The sequence below is a fragment of the Cryptomeria japonica genome, chromosome 10, assembly GCF_030272615.1.
Source record: "Cryptomeria japonica chromosome 10, Sugi_1.0, whole genome shotgun sequence".
Classification (NCBI taxonomy): Eukaryota; Viridiplantae; Streptophyta; class Pinopsida; order Cupressales; family Cupressaceae; genus Cryptomeria; species Cryptomeria japonica.
In genome coordinates this window covers 832,462,909-832,471,205 of record NC_081414.1, presented here as the reverse complement: position 1 = coordinate 832,471,205, position 8,297 = coordinate 832,462,909, and positions in this window count along the sequence as shown.

Here is an 8,297-nt window from a genome sequence, read left to right as displayed (position 1 = left end):
ATTCCAAAGCTTTCATTTCAGGACAAGTGAGGAGGATGCCCATAAAGGTTGTGGTCTTTTACACCTTCCAATTATGTTTTCATGAAGGCATGAAATTTTTTTCAACAAATCCATATTTTGTGCCTATCCTATAGACAAAATTAAAGAACAAGATAGGGGGAGGTCATTTTGGCATAATGGCATGGTACACAAACTACCCATCCTTGAAAAGATTCTTGTCTTTACAACTTTGAATCCAAGATCACTTAAAGATATTTCTTGCTTATTTATATTATTTGAAGACTCCCTATAGAAAATTATTAAAATTGGGAGAAAGATGATTGTAGAAAATTTGGAAGGTAGAAAAAGGCTTGTTATTGCTTTAAATGAACATTCTTAAGGGAATGACCTATCCTCAATTCTTTTCTACATAAATTTAAATTAATAGTTTCCAGAGGAGAGGAGACAATAAGGAGTCTTCTTCTTATTAGCAATACACTATTAAATCAACCTAATGTGATTTTGTTAGTAAGGAATTTAATACAATTCTTCTAGTCCTATCAAAAAATGTTTTGAATTCTAAAGTCTAATCAAAGTTATATTTTCTTCCTTTGGTTGAAAATTTATAATAAATTTCTATGAGGAAAATAATTAGAAAAGAAGTTGATAAAAAAATTGTATATATATTTTGTATCATAATGCAAATGAAATTGGACCAAACCTTCTTCTTCAATACTCCCCTGTACCTTTGAGCTATTGAAAAAGGACATGGTTAAATTTTAAAAAATCTCTTGGGTTACACATGTCTATTTGGTCAGTATTAGTTAAATGAAAATTTTCCTTCAAAGAAAAGACTCAGATAAGGATTGCCAATATTCTGATATTTCAAATTGGAACCTTTCCTTTGGTTTATCTGGGTATTCCTCTAGAGCTGTGGGCAAATACCATAGGTAGTACTAGTAGGAGCCATTGGATAAGTTATGTTAGAAGGCTAATCATTGGAATCATAGATGATTCTCCTCGACTAGAAGGGTGACTCCTTTATATTAAATGATTCAAGATCTCCCTATTTATAGGTAATTTCTTCAAGTGCCTCCTTCATATTACATTAAGGAATGTGATGCTCTTTTCATATAATCCTCTAGAGTGGCAATTTTCTCTCTTTTAAGTGGAGCTTGGGTAAGTGGGAGACATTTTGTTGACAAAAGAGAGAGTGAGGGCTTGGTCTTCATTTTATTGTTTTGAATGGGCAGGTTCCAATTGCTAAATTATATTGATGATGGTGCACAAATAAAGATCAGTGTGGGTTACAATTCTTACTCATAAGTGTCTCATAGGGGTTGATAGTTTAGATATTCCCCAATGTCACCAGGAGGGGAAGGGATCTATCATTTGGCACACTCTAAATTTTGGGGTGAAGTTAGTCAAACAAGGGCTTTTTTGGATCTAAAATAAGGGCTTTGAAGTTATGTATTGGTTGGATTCTTGAGATGGTCATCCCCTCATCCTCTCAATGTATGTGCACTTACAATCCCTTTGTGATAGATTTACTATTGTTGGATGGTGAAAGGTGGCAAATTATAAATATGGTTGAACATTTAGGATATGTGGATATTTTTACATGGAAAGATCCTCAAGAATCGCCTACTAGAGGGATAGAGGGAGATCAGGAAGAGTTATCTTGGATTCTTTCTAGTAGAGAGTGCAATTCCCTTACAGGGAAGGATATTCCAACACGAGGTCAATATTTGATAGGTAAGTACTCAGTGGATTTGATGTACTTGGAGCTAGATAGGCAGATGTATGGGAGGTTTGGGGTTCCATGGTGAAAACATGTGTGGAACAAATTTCTTGGTCCAAATGCAATTCTTTTTTGTGGTTAGTTGTTCAAAATAGATGTACAACTTGTGATAATTTATATGAGCATGGATTCCAAGGGCCTTCTATTTGTGTGTGGTGTCTTTATGGTGAGGAATGTATTCCTCATCTTTTCTTTCAATATTCTTTCTCCAGGGAGGTTTGGCATCTCTAGTGGGGAGTTTGGAATTAGGCTTGTTGGCATGCATCCTCATTGGCTAAGTTTAGTAGTTACTTGGGGAAGCCTCTAATTAAGACCTCTTTTCTTTAGGTAGCCTAGGTTCTTGGTCCTACATTCATTATATGGAATGATTGGTTAGAAAGGAATCGTAGGAATTTTTAGGATGCCAAATTAGTTGTTAAACAATTTTTTAGGGAAAATTGTTCACACTATTAAAGAGGCTACGTCAGCTAAATGTGATCTTTCCATTGCAATGGATCCTCCAGATGTGGTTATTTTTAGAAGATTGATTTTTTTTGCTTAGTGAACTACTACTTCTACTAGGCAATGCATAGATTATCTAGACATACTATGAAGAAGATTGATTGTGTAGGCCAATGACTTCCTCCTCCTGAAGGAGTTCCAAAAATAAACACTAATGACTCTTCTTAGGGGAATATTTATCATGTTGGTATCAATGATGCTGGTAGAGATAGTTTTAGTGGTGCTCATTTTTCCTTTCCCATTTACAAAGGGCTTCACATGAATAACTTCATGGAGGCTCTTTCCATCTTGTATACCATGGAGAGAAGTTGTTCCCTTGGTTGGCAAAGGATTATTTGTGAATTTGATTCACAAGTGGTGGTGAATATATGTTAAATTAGAAGCACCTGGATGAAGTTAATTGACATTTATCTATAGTTATTAGACAAATTATAAGGCTAAGTAGATCTTTAGTATCTATTACCTTTTCTCACATTCCTAGGGAGTGGAATAGAGTAGCAGATTGCTTGGACAAATGAGCATCTGCACCTATGTAGGATTGGAATGTTGTGGCGAAGAGAGATTTTCCTTTGGATTTATCACATATGTTTGTGAAAATTAGTTGTGGAGGATAAGAATATCGAATTGTTTGATCTTTGTAGGACTAATGGCCTTTCTTGCTTTGTAGCTCTCTTTTGTGTTTTATAAATTTTTACCCCTTTTGGAATTAAAAAAAAATACTTCTTTTCTTATGGAATTTGATTGCAATGATTGTTTAGAACATATGGCTCAAAAAGGAATGTGGGGATCTTCAAAAAAATTACTTTAAAATAAACCCAGTGATCATGTATCTATAGAAAAGCTTTATGTTCTTTATGATTTAACAAAAAATGAAATCAATATGTTCTCTTTCCATAAACTTTTTATTTCTATGACTTTTTTAATCAATATAATTATAGTGATTTAATTTACATTCCCATGTCAATTCCTATTTGATTTTGTGCTTTTGTTTACACAATTCCTTAATAAAACTACATAGTGATATGTGATACACTTTTGTGTTAAGTTCACTTCTTTCCTAACTGTTATCTATTTTCATTTACTCGTATTTAAACCTTATCATTGTTTTAATTGCATATGTTTATTCACATTTACCTTACCATTATTTTATATTTCCATGGGCTTAAACCTTGCTTCAAGATCCTACACTCATCATCCTGACTAAAGTTGTGGTAAGATTAAAAATAATAATAAATGTAGGTATTACACCTCCTACTTACAAAGTACAAGTGTAAAAGAATTATGTCATAAAATTAAGTGTTCAACTAGACATACCAAGTTTAAAAGGAAGAATGATGTCCTTGCTTATATTTTTATTTGTCTTCTCTAGATTTCATTACAAACATTGCCTATCATTTTCAAGCATTGAATTTTCTTCTTAATAGCTTAATGTAATGTCTCATTTTCTCATTTGTTACCATTTATATATTTTTTGAAGGAGGTAATCCACAAATTACTTTTTTCCTACTAGATATGGGAGCATGAGCCTTTCGGCTAGACTTCTTCGTCTAAGGGCCAAGGAATAAGGGGTATCAATTTTGTCAAATTTGCCCAAGGCATGATCTCGATCTCATCCCTTTTCAAGATGTCGAAACCATGCACTCAGCAAGACTCAAGATCCCTACTGGGCTCATTAAGAACCATTCAACTTCACCAACAAATCAAGAGCCCATTGACATCATTTATATATTCAAACATCTATAAAAACAAATTTGAGAATATTCATGCTATAAATATGTGGTGCAATTACATTGACTTTGGCTAGAAACCAAAATTTGATCGTAGAGTGTTTTATACCTTATTTAGAGTATACTCTAGATCCCTCTTACTCCAACCATCTTGATTTTCACTATATTAGTGCTCATTTAATTTATTATGAGCTAAAATATTTTATGATAGGTTCTTGGTCTATTATGATAAACTATGGGAGTGCATGTGATCTCTAGAAGCACCACCTTTGATAGAATAGAATTAGTCACTTTAAATGCATATTCATATCTAACAAATTTTTAGTGGATTTCATATATTTAGCTAAGCCTTCCATGCTAATCCGTTTTTTTTTTCTCAATGTTTGTAATACTTTCATGGTGTTGTTTTTGTTATAGTTTATTGCTTGAGATGCTTGATAACAAAAAATGACATGAATTTGGTATAACTGGACAAATTTTAACAATTTTATCTAGTTTTAATGATGCATCTATAGGTATATATTGAATGCAAATCATCGTTCAAATTTATTGTTTTCATATGACTAGTTATTAGATAACTAATGTATTAGACCTAAGATTATGCATTAATTCAAATATTTATTTTGTTGTAATATATTTAATTATTCAAATTGTTTGGAATCAAAATACTATTTCAATATTAATAAAAAATGAATATCTCTTAGAGCTTAGAAAACAAATATAATGTTGAAAATGTCGATCTAGATCCTTACAAATACTTACATGAAAATATATTAATTATTATAACTTTAAAAATATTTAAAACTCTCTACTTAATAAACATTTAGAAACATGTATATTCCTCATCAATTTAATACTAGAACATTATAATAAAACTCTTACAATACACTACACAAATCATTTGAAAAAGAAAACTAAAACATTAAAATAATAATTTATATCTTATCCCAATACACTAAACCAAATCAAAATTTTATTCTAATTTTAGTTTTAAATAATAGAACAATGTAATAATCTATATTTATTACAATATATTAAACAGGATTCTTTAATTTTCCTGTGTGAGGCAGACAATTGTGTTTGAAAGTCAAATCTAGGATTAGTCAATAAATAAAAATGACTTAAATCACACACAAAGCTTATATTTCTAAATTTAAAAGTGTTAAATACTTAATATGTTGCTTAGTCTATGTGGTCTAAGACTGATCCTAATAAAGAGGTCATTTTATTTCTGCCAATGGAAATATAACAAGAACAGAAAGAGCCTACACATAGTCATAGCAAATCTGAAGCTTTCAGAACCAAATAGTTAGTGTGTTTTGGCCACGTCTGGAATATGGAGTGGGTATTTTGGGTTTTGGCGGTCTTTTGTGCTGGTTTAGTTTGGTTTCTGCTCAAGATTGCAACAACGATATGGTGGAAGCCTCTGCAAGTGAAAAACTCCTTTGAAGCTCAAGGAATCAGTGGCCCTCCATACAGGTTATTCTATGGGACTTTACCAAATATATCCAGAATGACCGATGAGCAGAAGTCCAAACCCATGACACTCTGTTTACATCATTGTTTAGGCTAGGTTAATGGTCAGGGTTTGGATTTACATCATGTTTAACGTTAAGATTGTGATTAGGCTAGGATTTAGGGTTATGGTTAGATTATGTGTAGGGTTATGGTTTATATCATAGGGCTATGATTAGGGTTAGGGTTTACATCATTGTTAGGGTTAGGTTAATTATTAGGGTTTGGATTTACATCATTGTAAGGGTTAAGGTTAATTATTAGGGTTTACTTCATGATTAAGATTAGGGATAGGGTTAAGATTGTGGTTAGGCTTTGGATTTATCATTATGTTGAGGATTATGTCTAGGGTTAAGGTTAGAGTTAGAATTATAGTTAAGGTTCACATCATTGTTAGGGTTAGGTTAATGGTTAGGGTTTAGATTTACATCATTGTAAGGGTTAAGGTTCTAGTTAGGCTTAATTTTTAGGTATATGGTTAGGATTATCTCTATGATTAGAGTTTATATCATAAGGTTAGGGTTATGATTGTGGTTAGGGTTAGGGTTAAGGATTAGGTTTAGGATTATAGTTAGGTTTTACATCATTTTTATGGTTAGGTTAATGGTTAGGGTTTGGATTTACATCATGTTTAGTGTTACAATTAATGTTAAAATTGTCGTTAGGCTTAGGATTTAGGGTTATGGTTAAGACTATATGTAGGGTTAGGACCTTTATATCATAGGGCTAGGGTCGTTATGGTTATGGGTTAAGGTTAGGATTATAGGTAGGGTTTACATCATTGTTAGGGTGAGTTTAATGGTTAGGGCTTGGATTTACATCATGATTAGGGTTAGGGTTAAGATTATGGTTAGGATTAGGATTTACATTTATGGTTAGTTTTATGTTTAGGGTTGCAGTTTATACATCACCGTGTTAGGGTGAGGGTTAACACAATGGTTAGGGTTATGGTTAAGTTTAAGATTGTGGTTAGGCTTAACATTAATAATTATGGTTAGGGTTATGTCTAGGGTTAGGATTTATATCATAGGGTTAGGGTTAGGATTATAGATAGATTTTACATCATTGTTAGGGTTAGGTTAATGGTTAGAGTCAGGGTTAGGGTTAGGGTTAAGACTGTGTTTAGGCTTAGGATTTATGGCTATGGTTAGGATTATGTGTAGGGTTAGCATGTATATCATAGGGTTATACTCAGGTTAAGGGTCAGGGTTAGGGTTAGAGTTATAGTTATGGTTTGTATCACTTTTAGGGTTAGGTTAATGGTTAGGGTTATGGTTGCAGTAAGGGTTTATATCATTCTTAGAGTTAGGTTAATGGTTAGGCTTAGGATTTAGTATTATTGTTATGATTATTTCTAGGTTTAGGGTTTATATCATGGGATTAGGATTAGGATTTATGATTATGGTTAGTTTTACATTTAGGGTTAGGGTTTATATCACAACGTTGGGGTTAGGATTAGCATCAGGGTTACGATTATGGTTAAGTTTATGATTGTGGTTCAAAGGATTAATATTTAGAATTATGGTAAGGGTTATGTCTATGGTTAGGGTTCATATCATAGGGTTAAGGGTTAGGGTTAGGATTATAGATAGATATTATATCATTCTTAGGTTTACATTAATGGTTAGGGTAAGGGTCGGGGTCAAGATTATATTTAGGCTTATGGCTTATGGTTATGCTTAGGATTATGTGTAGGGTTAGGGGTTAGGGTTATGGTTATAGTTGTGTTTTGCATCACTTTTAGGGTTAGGTTAATGGCTAGGGTTTGCATTTACATCATGGTTAGGGTTAAGGCTAGGGTTAGGGTTAAGATTGTGGTTATGCTAAGGATTTAGGGTTTATATCATAGGGTTAGGGTTAGGATTAGGATTATGTTTATGGTTTATATCATTATTAGGGTTAAGTTAATGGGTACAGTTTGGATTTACAACATGGTTAGGGTTAGGGTTTGGCTAATGGTTATGGTTTGCATCACTTTTAGGGTTAGGTTAATGGTTAGGGTTAGGATTTTAGTAAGGGTTTACATCATTGTTAGGGTTAGGTTAATGGTTAGGTTTTGGGTTTAGGGTTTAAGGTTATTAGGTTAATGGTTAGGGTTAGGATTGTAGTAAGGGTTTACATCATTGTTAGGGTTAGGTTAATGGTTAGGTTTTGGATTTAGGGTTTAAGGTTAGAGTTAGGGTTAGGGTTACGATTATTGTTAGGGTCAGGATTTAATGTTATTGTTATGATTATTTCTAGGGTTATGGTTTATATCATGGGCTTAGGATTAGGGTTGGGATTAGGATTTAAGATTATGGTTAATTTTATGTTTAGGGGTACGATTTATATCACAATGTTAGGGTTAGGGTTTATATTAGAGGGTTAGAGTTAGGGTTAAGGGCTAGGGTTGGGATTATAGTTAGGGTTTACATCAATGTTAAGGTTAGGCTAATGTTTAGGGTTTAGATTTATATCATGGTTAGGATTAAGGTTAGGGAAAGGGTTAAGATTATGGTTAGACTTAGGATTTCGGGTTACATTTAGGAGTTTTTCTAGGGTTATGGTTTATATTTATTGTTATGGTTATGGTTTGGTTAAGTCATGTCACAAACTCGAGTGTTGTGTTGCACAACACAAGGAGAGACCAACGGTGCACACCTTGCAACAATAATTGAATGAAATGTACCCTTAATTGTAAAAATTAATCAATCATGTGATGCCACATCAGCTGCACAATTATGGGGGTGCTTATGCACAACTATTGGTCTCACCTTTTTTGGGGCTATTTTGGA